Source organism: Coccinella septempunctata, chromosome 3 (genome assembly GCF_907165205.1).
Source record: "Coccinella septempunctata chromosome 3, icCocSept1.1, whole genome shotgun sequence".
Taxonomy (NCBI): domain Eukaryota; kingdom Metazoa; phylum Arthropoda; class Insecta; order Coleoptera; family Coccinellidae; genus Coccinella; species Coccinella septempunctata.
Genome location: NC_058191.1, coordinates 15,888,879 through 15,905,802, shown reverse-complemented (window position 1 = coordinate 15,905,802; position 16,924 = coordinate 15,888,879). Strand labels below are relative to the sequence as shown.

At 37.1% G+C, this 16,924-nt stretch overlaps 1 pseudogene; it reads right to left on the bottom strand.

Annotated features, from left to right (window-relative positions):
• Nucleotides 1-1,036: 1,036 nt before the first annotated feature.
• Nucleotides 1,037-2,068, bottom strand: LOC123310280 (annotated as a pseudogene).
• Between the last annotated feature and the right edge of the window lie 14,856 nt (nt 2,069-16,924).

The following is a 16,924-nucleotide window of genomic DNA, read 5'->3' as shown; positions in this document are numbered from 1 at the left end:
GAATGAAACTCAATACGTATATCTCAGTTCAAAAATTGTGTACGAATTCTGATGGTCAATCAATAAAAGAAAAAGTTCTATTCATCATGAATTGTTCGATCAAGGAGACTCAAATTTCGAAATAATAACTTATGATAAGAATATCCGGGAACCTTGACAGGAGCGACTTCCACAAGTCTGGGAAGAATAGTTTCGGTCCGTCAAAAATGAAATATCGGCCTATTTTCCATATCGCATTCGTCCGAAATACGATGCAATGATGAACCCAATAATTGGTACAAATAAAAAATTCTAAATTCCTCGAGATTTCGCAGGAAACTTGCAATTGTTGAATTTCAGTTCGAAAGTTCTGATAGGAATTCAGATTTCAATGGTCGATTCGACAAAATATCATTTCCATTCACAAGGAACTATTGGATCAATTCGACCCAAATCCCGAAACTGTATTCAGTTTTCAAATTGAGATGCACATGTTGAATTTCAGTTCGATAGTTCAGATAGGAATTGAGATTTCAGTGGTCAATTCGGCAAAGTGTGATATCAATTCCTAAAAACTGTTGGATCAATTCGAACCAAATCTTGAAACTGCACATAGTTTTCGAATTGAGATGCACATGTTGAATTTCAGTATGATAGTTCTGATAGGAATTGAGATTTCAGTGGTCGATTCGACATAGTATCATTTCAATTCCTAAGGAACTATTGAATCAATTCGACGCAAATCTCGAAACTGTACACAGTTTTCGAATTGAGATGCACATGTTGAATTTCAGTTCGATAGTTCATATAGGAATCGAGATTTCAGTGGTCAATTCGGCAAAGTGTGATATCAATTCCTAAAAACTGTATTTTCCGCTTTCTTTAGTCCGTTTAACTAGCTGAATATACCGACCTAACGTTCAGACTTGATCTAGTCATTTTAGGCGTAGATTGCCGATTTCCGTGACCGTTCGACCGCCGTTGGGTCCCAAGAGGACTTGGGGCCTTTACCGTATCTTGTTCCTATTTTGTCAATATTTTGCCGATTTCCCACCGATCAAGTTGCAGGTTGACAGCTTCTTCCGACCTGCTGTCTAACTGGCATTTTGAGGGTCACCAAGAGAGAGAGAGAGAGAGATAAAGCACCGATTTCCCTCAGGCCCTGCTGGAATATCCACTTCTGCATCAGAAACTCCGGTTTTAGTGTCACCCCACCAAGTATTTGTTCAGAAATATTGATTCTGTTCTGAAATGGATCCTCAATATATCCTTCTGTCCCAGAATTTGTGAGAAGGGTTGCAGAAGATCGCCTGAAAGTGTGCCCTGCATATTGTTCAGCATCAGAAAGACCCAAATACTTTGCAATTGTAGCGGGCATTTTACAAAATGAGTTCATACCTACAGGCTGGAAAGTACATTTTTCGTTTTTATAATTAAGGAATAGTCGCTTGTGATCAACTTTGTTTGGCCTCAAGTACTTATACTTGCGGAATATATCAAGTGCAGCAACCTTATCACTACCATTGACCATAGTGAAAACTCTTTTCTTAAAGGTTTTTTATCAGGAAGCTGAATAACCAATACGCTGTCCTGATCTTCCACATCACCTACGACCATATTCACCAGCTGGCCAATTCTACACCCTCCTGCAACACCCATAATAAAAACTACCTTTATCAATAAATATTGCTCATCAGGAGCGGCATCTAAAACATATTCCAACTCCTCTCTTGTGAATAATTTCGACTTCTTTGCCAGGTATCCTCTAGAATGTTGCTTCAAAAAGGCGGTGACTTGGTAAAATCTGCCGATGTCTATTTTTTCTTTCAGAGCCAACATTTTTCTGAGTTGCAAATAGAAGGACCATAAGAACGACGACTCAACTTTTTTGAACCTTTTAGAAATATAAGCCAAAATGATTTTTTTCGTTGACACCTTCGGCTTTCATATTATTTCTCCAAGTACAAAACGCTGTATATTCCTTTTCGTACAAAGTTTTTGATTTCAATGGAATAACTTCTTCTGCTGCCTCATTTGCTTTCTCTATAATGCTCTCGGGAACTACAACCTCGTCGTCACCGATCAACATTTTTAGAAACACGTATCAAGAATTTTTGAAGGTTTTATAATCTTCATTGTAACTTGCAAACAAATAATTACATTGTGCCATGACAACCATCGATCGAAGGGATATCCTGATATTTTTTTTTATTATAGTACGTATACAAGCAATCAGAATGTATTCATTCTATGGGCCTGTTTGCTGGTTCAGAGCTGTAGGCTCCTAAGTGGCGTTATGAGGTCTTATCCAGTGATAAGTCCTCAGGCATCCTTCAGATCTGCTGGCCAGTTTCTCTTCAGTCGTCTGGTATCTGGGGGTTTGGTCAGTGGTCGGATTAGGGCGCTAACGCCCTAATCGCCCTACTCGGAAGCCATCCTAAGATGGCTTCCGAGTATTGCGTCATGTCTGCAACTTCTGTCCTGGATGACTTCTTTCACGTATGGGATCTTTAGATCTGTATGGAGCGTTTGGTTCGTAACGTACCAGGGTGCGTTTGTTAATATTCTTAGAATTTTTTATTGACTGTACTCAGTTCCTTGGGAATTGAAATGATATTTTGTCGAACCGACCACTGAAACCTCAATTCCTATCACAACTATCGAACTGAAATTCAACATTTGCGTCTCAATCTCTCAAACCATGTGCTGTTTCGAGATTTGGTTCGAATTGATCCAACAGTTTTTGAGGAATTGATATCACACTTTGCCGAAAAGACCACTGAAATCTCAATTCCTATCACAACTATCGAACTGAAATTCAACATTTGCGTCTCAATCTCTCAAACCATGTGCTGTTTCGAGATTTGGTTCGAATTGATCCAACAGTTTTTGAGGAATTGATATCACACTTTGCCGAAAAGATCACCGAAATCTCGATTCCTATCTGAACTATCGAACTGAAATTCAACATGTGCATCTCAATCCGAAAACTATGTGCAGTTTCAAGATTTGGTTCGAATTGATCCAACAGTTTTCGAGGAATTGATATCACACTTTGCCGAATTCACCACTGAAATCTCAATTCCTATCTGAACTATCGAACTGAATTTCAACATGTGCATCTCAATTCGAAAACTGTGTGAAATTTCAAGATTTAGTTCGAATTGAACCAACAGTTTTCGAGGAATTGATATCACACTTTGCCGAATTGACCACTGAAATCTCAATTCCTATCTGAACTATCGAACTGAAATTCAACATGTGCATCTCAATTCGAAAACTGAGTACAGTTTCGGGATTTGGGTCGAATTGATCCAATATTTCCTTGGGAATTGAAATGATATTTTGTCGAATCGACCACGGAAATCTCAATTCCTATCTGAACTATCGAAATGAAATTCAACATGTGCATCTCAATTCGAAAACTGAGTACAGTTTCGGGATTTGGGTCGAATTGATCCAATAGATCCTTGGGAATTGAAATGATATTTTGTCGAATCGACCACTGAAATCTCAATTCCTATCAGAACTATCGAACTGAAATTCAACATGTGCATCTCCATTCGAAAACTATGTGCAGTTTCAAGATTTGGTTCGAATTAATCCAACAGTTTTTAGGAATTGATATCACACTTTGCCGAATTGACCACTGAAATCTCAATTCCTATCTGAACTATCGAACTGAAATTCAACATGTGCATCTCAATTCGAAAACCGAGTAAAGTTTCGGGATTTGGGTCGAATTGATCCAATAGTTCCTTGGGAATTGAAATGATATTTTGTCGAACCGACCACTGAAACCTCAATTCCTATCACAACTATCGTACTGAAATTCAACATTTGCGTCTCAATCTCTCAAACCATGTGCTGTTTCGAGATTTGGTTCGAATTGATCCAACAGTTTTTGAGGAATTGATATCACACGTTGCCGAAAAGATCACCGAAATCTCGATTCCTATCTGAACTATCGAACTGAAATTCAACATGTGCATCTCAATCCGAAAACTATGTGCAGTTTCAAGATTTGGTTCGAATTGATCCAACAGTTTTCGAGGAATTGATATCACACTTTGCCAATTCACCACTGAAATCTCAATTCCTATCTGAACTATCGAACTGAATTTCAACATGTGCATCTCAATTCGAAAACTATCTGCAGTTTCAAGATTTGGGTCGAAATGGTCCAACAGTTTTTAGGAATTGATATCACACTTTGCCGAATTGAACACTGAAATCTCAATTCCTATCTGAACTATCGAACTGAAATTCAACATGTGCATCTCAATTCGAAAACCGAGTAAAGTTTCGGGATTTGGGTCGAATTGATCCAATAGTTCCTTGGGAATTGAAATGATATTTTGTCGAACCGACCACTGAAACCTCAATTCCTATCACAACTATCGAACTGAAATTCAACATTTGCGTCTCAATCTCTCAAACCATGTGCTGTTTCGAGATTTGGTTCGAATTGATCCAACAGTTTTTGAGGAATTGATATCACACGTTGCCGAAAAGATCACCGAAATCTCGATTCCTATCTGAACTATCGAACTGAAATTCAACATGTGCATCTCAATCCGAAAACTATGTGCAGTTTCAAGATTTGGTTCGAATTGATCCAACAGTTTTCGAGGAATTGATATCACACTTTGCCAATTCACCACTGAAATCTCAATTCCTATCTGAACTATCGAACTGAATTTCAACATGTGCATCTCAATTCGAAAACTGTGTGAAATTTCAAGATTTGGTTCGAATTGAACCAACAGTTTTCGAGGAATTGATATCACACTTTGCCGAATTGACCACTGAAATCTCAATTCCTATCTGAACTATCGAACTGAAATTCAACATGTGCATCTCAATTCGAAAACTGAGTACAGTTTCGGGATTTGGGTCGAATTGATCCAATATTTCCTTGGGAATTGAAATGATATTTTGTCGAATCGACCACGGAAATCTCAATTCCTATCTGAACTATCGAAATGAAATTCAACATGTGCATCTCAATTCGAAAACTGAGTACAGTTTCGGGATTTGGGTCGAATTGATCCAATAGTTCCTTGGGAATTGAAATGATATTTTGTTGAATCGACCTCTGAAATCTCGATTCCTATCTGAACTATCGAACTGAAATTCAACATGTGCATCTCAATCCGAAAACTACGTGCAGTTTCAAGATTTCGTTCGAAATGATCCAACAGTTTTCGAGGAATTGATATCACACTTTGCCGAATCGACCACTGAAATCTCAATTCCTATCTGAACTATCGAACTGAAATTCAACATGAGCATCTCAATTCGAAAACTGTGTACAGTTTCGAGATTGGGGTCGAATTGATCCAACAGTTTTTAGGAATTGATATCACACTTTGCCGAATTGACCACTGAAATCTCCATTCCTATCTGAACTATCGAACTGAAATTCAACATGTGCATCTTAATTCGAAAACTGTGTACAGTTTCGGGATTTTGGTCGAATTGATCCAATAGTTCCTTAGGAATTGAAATGATATTTTGTCGAATCGACTACTGAAATATCCATTCCTATCAGAACTATCGATCTGAAATTCAACATGTGCATCTCAATTCGAAAACTATCTGCAGTTTCAAGATTTGGGTCGAAATGGTCCAACAGTTTTTAGGAATTGATATCACACTTTGCCGAATTGAACACTGAAATCTCAATTCCTATCTGAACTATCGAACTGAAATTCAACATGTGCATCTCAATTCGAAAACTGAGTACAGTTTCGGGATTTGGGTCGAATTGATTCAATAGATCCTTGGGAATTGAAATGATATTTTGTCGAATCGACCACTGAAATCTCAATTCCTATCAGAACTATCGAACTGAAATTCAACATGTACATCTCAATTCGAAAACTATGTGCTGTTTCGAGATTTGGTTCGAATTGATCCAACAGTTTTTGAGGAATTGATATCACACTTTGCCGGAAAGGCAACTGAAATCTCAATTCCTATCAGAACTATCGAACTGAAATTCAACATGTGCATCTCATTTCGAAAACTGTGTACAGGTTCGAGATTTTGGTCGAATTGATCCAATAGTTCCTTAGGAATTGAAATGATAATATGTCGAATCGACATCTGAAATCTCAATTCCTATCAGAACTATCGAACTGAAATTCAATATGTGCATCTCAATTCGAAAACTATGTGCAGTTTCAAGATTTGGTTCGAATTAATCCAACAGTTTTTAGGAATTGATATCACACTTTGCCGAATTGACCACTGAAATCTCAATTCCTATCTGAACTATCGAACTGAAATTCAACATGTGCATCTCAATTCGAAAACCGAGTAAAGTTTCGGGATTTGGGTCGAATTGATCCAACAGTTCCTTCGGAATTGAAATGATATTTTGTCGAATCGATCACTGAAACCTCAATTCCTATCAGAACTATCGAACTGAAATTCAACATGTGCATCTCAATCTCTCAAACCATGTGCTGTTTCGAGATTTGGTTCGAATTGATCCAACAGTTTTTGTGGAATTGATATCACACTTTGCAGAAAAGACCACCGAAATCTCGATTCCTATCTGAACTATCGAACTGAAATTCAACATGTGCATCTCAATTCGAAAACTATCTGCAGTTTCAAGATTTGGGTCGAAATGGTCCAACAGTTTTTAGGAATTGATATCACACTTTGCCGAATTGAACACTGAAATCTCAATTCCTATCTGAACTATCGAACTGAAATTCAACATGTGCATCTCAATTCGAAAACTGAGTACAGTTTCGGGATTTAGGTCGAATTGATTCAATAGATCCTTGGGAATTGAAATGATATTTTGTCGAATCGACCACTGAAATCTCAATTCCTATCAGAACTATCGAACTGAAATTCAACATGTGCATCTCAATTCGAAAACCATGTGCTGTTTCGAGATTTGGTTCGAATTGATCCAACAGTTTTTGAGGAATTGATATCACACTTTGCCGGAAAGGCAACTGAAATCTCAATTCCTATCAGAACTATCGAACTGAAATTCAACATGTGCATCTCATTTCGAAACCTGTGTACAGGTTCGAGATTTTGGTCGAATTGATCCAATAGTTCCTTAGGAATTGAAATGATAATATGTCGAATCGACCACTGAAATCTCAATTCCTATCAGAACTATCGAACTGAAATTCAACATGTGCATCTCAATTCGAAAACTATGTGCAGTTTCAAGATTTGGTTCGAATTAATCCAACAGTTTTTAGGAATTGATATCACACTTTGCCGAATTGACCACTGAAATCTCAATTCCTATCTGAACTATCGAACTGAAATTCAACATGTGCATCTCAATTCGAAAACCAAGTAAAGTTTCGGGATTTGGGTCGAATTGATCCAATAGTTCCTTGGGAATTGAAATGATATTTTGTCGAATCGATCACTGAAACCTCAATTCCTATCAGAACTATCGAACTGAAATTCAACATATGCATCTCAATCTCTCAAACCATGTGCTGTTTCGAGATTTGGTTCGAATTGATCCAACAGTTTTTGTGGAATTGATATCACACTTTGCAGAAAAGACCACCGAAATCTCGATTCCTATCTGAACTATCGAACTGAAATTCAACATGTGCATCTCAATCCGAAAACTGTGTGAAATTTCAAGATTTGGTTCGAATTGAACCAACAGTTTTCGAGGAATTGATATCACACTTTTCCGAATTGACCACTGAAATCTCAATTCCTATCTGAACTATTGAACTGAAATTCAACATGTGCATCTCAATTCGAAAACTGAGTACAGTTTCGGGATTTGGGTCGAATTGATCCAATATTTCCTTGGGAATTGAATTGATATTTTGTCGAATCGACCACTGAAATCTCAATTCCTATCTGAACTATCGAACTGAAATTCAACATGTGCATCTTAATTCGAAAACTGTGTACAGTTTCGGGATTTTGGTCGAATTGATCCAATATTTCCTTAGGAATTGAAATGATATTTTGTCGAATCGACTACTGAAATCTCCATTCCTATCAGAACTATCGATCTGAAATTCAACATGTGCATCTCAATTCGAAAACTATCTGCAGTTTCAAGATTTGGGTCGAAATGGTCCAACAGTTTTCAGGAATTGATATCACACTTTGCCGAATTGAAAACTGAAATCTCAATTCCTATCTGAACTATCGAACTGAAATTCAACATGTGCATCTCAATTCGAAAACCATGTGCTGTTTCGAGATTTGGTTCGAATTGATCCAACAGTTTTTGAGGAATTGATATCACACTTTGCCGGAAAGGCAACTGAAATCTCAATTCCTATCACAACTATCGAACTGAAATTCAACATGTGCATCTCAATTCGAAAACTATGTGCAGTTTCAAGATTTGGTTCGAATTAATCCAACAGTTTTTAGGAATTGATATCACACTTTTCCGAATTGACCACTGAAATCTCAATTCCTATCTGAACTATCGAACTGAAATTCAACATGTGTATCTCAATTCGAAAACCGAGTAAAGTTTCGGGATTTGGGTCGAATTGATCCAATAGTTCCTTGGGAATTGAAATGATATTTTGTCGAATCGATCACTGAAACCTCAATTCCTATCAGAACTATCGAACTGAAATTCAACATGTGCATCTCAATCTCTCAAACCATGTGCTGTTTCGAGATTTGGTTCGAATTGATCCAACAGTTTTTGTGGAATTGATATCACACTTTGCAGAAAAGACCACCGAAATCTCGATTCCTATCTGATTTATCGAACTGAAATTCAACATGTGCATCTCAATCCGAAAACTATGTGCAGTTTCAAGATTTGGTTCGAATTGATCCAACAGTTTTCGAGGAATTGATATTACACTTTGCCGAATTGACCACTGAAATCTCAATTCCTATCTGAACTATCGAACTGAATTTCAGCATGTGCATCTCAATTCGAAAACTGTGTGAAATTTCAAGATTTGGTTCGAATTGAACCAACAGTTTTCGAGGAATTGATATCACACTTTGCCGAATTGACCACTGAAATCTCAATTCCTATCTGAACTGTTGAACTGAAATTCAACATGTGCATCTCAATTCGAAAACTGAGTACAGTTTCGGGATTTGGGTCGAATTGATCCAATATTTCCTTGGGAATTGAATTGATATTTTGTCGAATCGACCACTGAAATCTAAATTCCTATCTGAACTATCGAACTGAAATTCAACATGTGCATCTTAATTCGAAAACTGTGTACAGTTTCGGGATTTTGGTCGAATTGATCCAATAGTTCCTTAGGAATTGAAATGATATTTTGTCGAATCGACTACTGAAATTTCCATTCCTATAAGAACTATCGATCTGAAATTCAACATGTGCATCTCCATTCGAAAACTATGTGCAGTTTCAAGATTTGGTTCGAATTAATCCAACAGTTTTTAGGAATTGATATCACACTTTGCCGAATTGACCACTGAAATCTCAATTCCTATCTGAACTATCGAACTGAAATTCAACATGTGCATCTCAATTCGAAAACCGAGTAAAGTTTCGGGATTTGGGTCGAATTGATCCAATAGTTCCTTGGGAATTGAAATGATATTTTGTCGAACCGACCACTGAAACCTCAATTCCTATCACAACTATCGAACTGAAATTCAACATTTGCGTCTCAATCTCTCAAACCATGTGCTGTTTCGAGATTTGGTTCGAATTGATCCAACAGTTTTTGAGGAATTGATATCACACTTTGCCGAAAAGACCACTGAAATCTCAATTCCTATCACAACTATCGAACTGAAATTCAACATTTGCGTCTCAATCTCTCAAACCATGTGCTGTTTCGAGATTTGGTTCGAATTGATCCAACAGTTTTTGAGGAATTGATATCACACTTTGCCGAAAAGATCACCGAAATCTCGATTCCTATCTGAACTATCGAACTGAAATTCAACATGTGCATCTCAATCCGAAAACTATGTGCAGTTTCAAGATTTGGTTCGAATTGATCCAACAGTTTTCGAGGAATTGATATCACACTTTGCCGAATTCACCACTGAAATCTCAATTCCTATCTGAACTATCGAACTGAATTTCAACATGTGCATCTCAATTCGAAAACTGTGTGAAATTTCAAGATTTAGTTCGAATTGAACCAACAGTTTTCGAGGAATTGATATCACACTTTGCCGAATTGACCACTGAAATCTCAATTCCTATCTGAACTATCGAACTGAAATTCAACATGTGCATCTCAATTCGAAAACTGAGTACAGTTTCGGGATTTGGGTCGAATTGATCCAATATTTCCTTGGGAATTGAAATGATATTTTGTCGAATCGACCACGGAAATCTCAATTCCTATCTGAACTATCGAAATGAAATTCAACATGTGCATCTCAATTCGAAAACTGAGTACAGTTTCGGGATTTGGGTCGAATTGATCCAATAGATCCTTGGGAATTGAAATGATATTTTGTCGAATCGACCACTGAAATCTCAATTCCTATCAGAACTATCGAACTGAAATTCAACATGTGCATCTCCATTCGAAAACTATGTGCAGTTTCAAGATTTGGTTCGAATTAATCCAACAGTTTTTAGGAATTGATATCACACTTTGCCGAATTGACCACTGAAATCTCAATTCCTATCTGAACTATCGAACTGAAATTCAACATGTGCATCTCAATTCGAAAACCGAGTAAAGTTTCGGGATTTGGGTCGAATTGATCCAATAGTTCCTTGGGAATTGAAATGATATTTTGTCGAACCGACCACTGAAACCTCAATTCCTATCACAACTATCGTACTGAAATTCAACATTTGCGTCTCAATCTCTCAAACCATGTGCTGTTTCGAGATTTGGTTCGAATTGATCCAACAGTTTTTGAGGAATTGATATCACACGTTGCCGAAAAGATCACCGAAATCTCGATTCCTATCTGAACTATCGAACTGAAATTCAACATGTGCATCTCAATCCGAAAACTATGTGCAGTTTCAAGATTTGGTTCGAATTGATCCAACAGTTTTCGAGGAATTGATATCACACTTTGCCAATTCACCACTGAAATCTCAATTCCTATCTGAACTATCGAACTGAATTTCAACATGTGCATCTCAATTCGAAAACTATCTGCAGTTTCAAGATTTGGGTCGAAATGGTCCAACAGTTTTTAGGAATTGATATCACACTTTGCCGAATTGAACACTGAAATCTCAATTCCTATCTGAACTATCGAACTGAAATTCAACATGTGCATCTCAATTCGAAAACCGAGTAAAGTTTCGGGATTTGGGTCGAATTGATCCAATAGTTCCTTGGGAATTGAAATGATATTTTGTCGAACCGACCACTGAAACCTCAATTCCTATCACAACTATCGAACTGAAATTCAACATTTGCGTCTCAATCTCTCAAACCATGTGCTGTTTCGAGATTTGGTTCGAATTGATCCAACAGTTTTTGAGGAATTGATATCACACGTTGCCGAAAAGATCACCGAAATCTCGATTCCTATCTGAACTATCGAACTGAAATTCAACATGTGCATCTCAATCCGAAAACTATGTGCAGTTTCAAGATTTGGTTCGAATTGATCCAACAGTTTTCGAGGAATTGATATCACACTTTGCCAATTCACCACTGAAATCTCAATTCCTATCTGAACTATCGAACTGAATTTCAACATGTGCATCTCAATTCGAAAACTGTGTGAAATTTCAAGATTTGGTTCGAATTGAACCAACAGTTTTCGAGGAATTGATATCACACTTTGCCGAATTGACCACTGAAATCTCAATTCCTATCTGAACTATCGAACTGAAATTCAACATGTGCATCTCAATTCGAAAACTGAGTACAGTTTCGGGATTTGGGTCGAATTGATCCAATATTTCCTTGGGAATTGAAATGATATTTTGTCGAATCGACCACGGAAATCTCAATTCCTATCTGAACTATCGAAATGAAATTCAACATGTGCATCTCAATTCGAAAACTGAGTACAGTTTCGGGATTTGGGTCGAATTGATCCAATAGTTCCTTGGGAATTGAAATGATATTTTGTTGAATCGACCTCTGAAATCTCGATTCCTATCTGAACTATCGAACTGAAATTCAACATGTGCATCTCAATCCGAAAACTACGTGCAGTTTCAAGATTTCGTTCGAAATGATCCAACAGTTTTCGAGGAATTGATATCACACTTTGCCGAATCGACCACTGAAATCTCAATTCCTATCTGAACTATCGAACTGAAATTCAACATGAGCATCTCAATTCGAAAACTGTGTACAGTTTCGAGATTGGGGTCGAATTGATCCAACAGTTTTTAGGAATTGATATCACACTTTGCCGAATTGACCACTGAAATCTCCATTCCTATCTGAACTATCGAACTGAAATTCAACATGTGCATCTTAATTCGAAAACTGTGTACAGTTTCGGGATTTTGGTCGAATTGATCCAATAGTTCCTTAGGAATTGAAATGATATTTTGTCGAATCGACTACTGAAATATCCATTCCTATCAGAACTATCGATCTGAAATTCAACATGTGCATCTCAATTCGAAAACTATCTGCAGTTTCAAGATTTGGGTCGAAATGGTCCAACAGTTTTTAGGAATTGATATCACACTTTGCCGAATTGAACACTGAAATCTCAATTCCTATCTGAACTATCGAACTGAAATTCAACATGTGCATCTCAATTCGAAAACTGAGTACAGTTTCGGGATTTGGGTCGAATTGATTCAATAGATCCTTGGGAATTGAAATGATATTTTGTCGAATCGACCACTGAAATCTCAATTCCTATCAGAACTATCGAACTGAAATTCAACATGTACATCTCAATTCGAAAACTATGTGCTGTTTCGAGATTTGGTTCGAATTGATCCAACAGTTTTTGAGGAATTGATATCACACTTTGCCGGAAAGGCAACTGAAATCTCAATTCCTATCAGAACTATCGAACTGAAATTCAACATGTGCATCTCATTTCGAAAACTGTGTACAGGTTCGAGATTTTGGTCGAATTGATCCAATAGTTCCTTAGGAATTGAAATGATAATATGTCGAATCGACATCTGAAATCTCAATTCCTATCAGAACTATCGAACTGAAATTCAATATGTGCATCTCAATTCGAAAACTATGTGCAGTTTCAAGATTTGGTTCGAATTAATCCAACAGTTTTTAGGAATTGATATCACACTTTGCCGAATTGACCACTGAAATCTCAATTCCTATCTGAACTATCGAACTGAAATTCAACATGTGCATCTCAATTCGAAAACCGAGTAAAGTTTCGGGATTTGGGTCGAATTGATCCAACAGTTCCTTCGGAATTGAAATGATATTTTGTCGAATCGATCACTGAAACCTCAATTCCTATCAGAACTATCGAACTGAAATTCAACATGTGCATCTCAATCTCTCAAACCATGTGCTGTTTCGAGATTTGGTTCGAATTGATCCAACAGTTTTTGTGGAATTGATATCACACTTTGCAGAAAAGACCACCGAAATCTCGATTCCTATCTGAACTATCGAACTGAAATTCAACATGTGCATCTCAATTCGAAAACTATCTGCAGTTTCAAGATTTGGGTCGAAATGGTCCAACAGTTTTTAGGAATTGATATCACACTTTGCCGAATTGAACACTGAAATCTCAATTCCTATCTGAACTATCGAACTGAAATTCAACATGTGCATCTCAATTCGAAAACTGAGTACAGTTTCGGGATTTAGGTCGAATTGATTCAATAGATCCTTGGGAATTGAAATGATATTTTGTCGAATCGACCACTGAAATCTCAATTCCTATCAGAACTATCGAACTGAAATTCAACATGTGCATCTCAATTCGAAAACCATGTGCTGTTTCGAGATTTGGTTCGAATTGATCCAACAGTTTTTGAGGAATTGATATCACACTTTGCCGGAAAGGCAACTGAAATCTCAATTCCTATCAGAACTATCGAACTGAAATTCAACATGTGCATCTCATTTCGAAACCTGTGTACAGGTTCGAGATTTTGGTCGAATTGATCCAATAGTTCCTTAGGAATTGAAATGATAATATGTCGAATCGACCACTGAAATCTCAATTCCTATCAGAACTATCGAACTGAAATTCAACATGTGCATCTCAATTCGAAAACTATGTGCAGTTTCAAGATTTGGTTCGAATTAATCCAACAGTTTTTAGGAATTGATATCACACTTTGCCGAATTGACCACTGAAATCTCAATTCCTATCTGAACTATCGAACTGAAATTCAACATGTGCATCTCAATTCGAAAACCAAGTAAAGTTTCGGGATTTGGGTCGAATTGATCCAATAGTTCCTTGGGAATTGAAATGATATTTTGTCGAATCGATCACTGAAACCTCAATTCCTATCAGAACTATCGAACTGAAATTCAACATATGCATCTCAATCTCTCAAACCATGTGCTGTTTCGAGATTTGGTTCGAATTGATCCAACAGTTTTTGTGGAATTGATATCACACTTTGCAGAAAAGACCACCGAAATCTCGATTCCTATCTGAACTATCGAACTGAAATTCAACATGTGCATCTCAATCCGAAAACTGTGTGAAATTTCAAGATTTGGTTCGAATTGAACCAACAGTTTTCGAGGAATTGATATCACACTTTTCCGAATTGACCACTGAAATCTCAATTCCTATCTGAACTATTGAACTGAAATTCAACATGTGCATCTCAATTCGAAAACTGAGTACAGTTTCGGGATTTGGGTCGAATTGATCCAATATTTCCTTGGGAATTGAATTGATATTTTGTCGAATCGACCACTGAAATCTCAATTCCTATCTGAACTATCGAACTGAAATTCAACATGTGCATCTTAATTCGAAAACTGTGTACAGTTTCGGGATTTTGGTCGAATTGATCCAATATTTCCTTAGGAATTGAAATGATATTTTGTCGAATCGACTACTGAAATCTCCATTCCTATCAGAACTATCGATCTGAAATTCAACATGTGCATCTCAATTCGAAAACTATCTGCAGTTTCAAGATTTGGGTCGAAATGGTCCAACAGTTTTCAGGAATTGATATCACACTTTGCCGAATTGAAAACTGAAATCTCAATTCCTATCTGAACTATCGAACTGAAATTCAACATGTGCATCTCAATTCGAAAACCATGTGCTGTTTCGAGATTTGGTTCGAATTGATCCAACAGTTTTTGAGGAATTGATATCACACTTTGCCGGAAAGGCAACTGAAATCTCAATTCCTATCACAACTATCGAACTGAAATTCAACATGTGCATCTCAATTCGAAAACTATGTGCAGTTTCAAGATTTGGTTCGAATTAATCCAACAGTTTTTAGGAATTGATATCACACTTTTCCGAATTGACCACTGAAATCTCAATTCCTATCTGAACTATCGAACTGAAATTCAACATGTGTATCTCAATTCGAAAACCGAGTAAAGTTTCGGGATTTGGGTCGAATTGATCCAATAGTTCCTTGGGAATTGAAATGATATTTTGTCGAATCGATCACTGAAACCTCAATTCCTATCAGAACTATCGAACTGAAATTCAACATGTGCATCTCAATCTCTCAAACCATGTGCTGTTTCGAGATTTGGTTCGAATTGATCCAACAGTTTTTGTGGAATTGATATCACACTTTGCAGAAAAGACCACCGAAATCTCGATTCCTATCTGATTTATCGAACTGAAATTCAACATGTGCATCTCAATCCGAAAACTATGTGCAGTTTCAAGATTTGGTTCGAATTGATCCAACAGTTTTCGAGGAATTGATATTACACTTTGCCGAATTGACCACTGAAATCTCAATTCCTATCTGAACTATCGAACTGAATTTCAGCATGTGCATCTCAATTCGAAAACTGTGTGAAATTTCAAGATTTGGTTCGAATTGAACCAACAGTTTTCGAGGAATTGATATCACACTTTGCCGAATTGACCACTGAAATCTCAATTCCTATCTGAACTGTTGAACTGAAATTCAACATGTGCATCTCAATTCGAAAACTGAGTACAGTTTCGGGATTTGGGTCGAATTGATCCAATATTTCCTTGGGAATTGAATTGATATTTTGTCGAATCGACCACTGAAATCTAAATTCCTATCTGAACTATCGAACTGAAATTCAACATGTGCATCTTAATTCGAAAACTGTGTACAGTTTCGGGATTTTGGTCGAATTGATCCAATAGTTCCTTAGGAATTGAAATGATATTTTGTCGAATCGACTACTGAAATTTCCATTCCTATAAGAACTATCGATCTGAAATTCAACATGTGCATCTCAATTCGAAAACTATCTGAAGTTTCAAGATTTGGGTCGAAATGGTCCAACAGTTTTCGAGGAATTGATATCACACTTTGCCGAATTGACCACTGAAATCTCAATTCCTATCTGAACTATCGAACTGAAATTCAACATGAGCATCTCAATTCGAAAACCGAGTAAAGTTTCGGGATTTGGGTCGAATTGATCCAATAGTTCCTTGGGAATTGAAATGATATTTTGTCGAACCGACCACTGAAACCTCAATTCCTATCACAACTATCGAACTGAAATTCAACATTTGCGTCTCAATCTCTCAAACCATGTGCTGTTTCGAGATTTGGTTCGAATTGATCCAACAGTTTTTGAGGAATTGATATCACACTTTGCCGAAAAGACCACTGAAATCTCAATTCCTATCACAACTATCGAACTGAAATTCAACATTTGCGTCTCAATCTCTCAAACCATGTGCTGTTTCGAGATTTGGTTCGAATTGATCCAACAGTTTTTGAGGAATTGATATCACACTTTGCCGAAAAGATCACCGAAATCTCGATTCCTATCTGAACTATCGAACTGAAATTCAACATGTGCATCTCAATCCGAAAACTATGTGCAGTTTCAAGATTTGGTTCGAATTGATCCAACAGTTT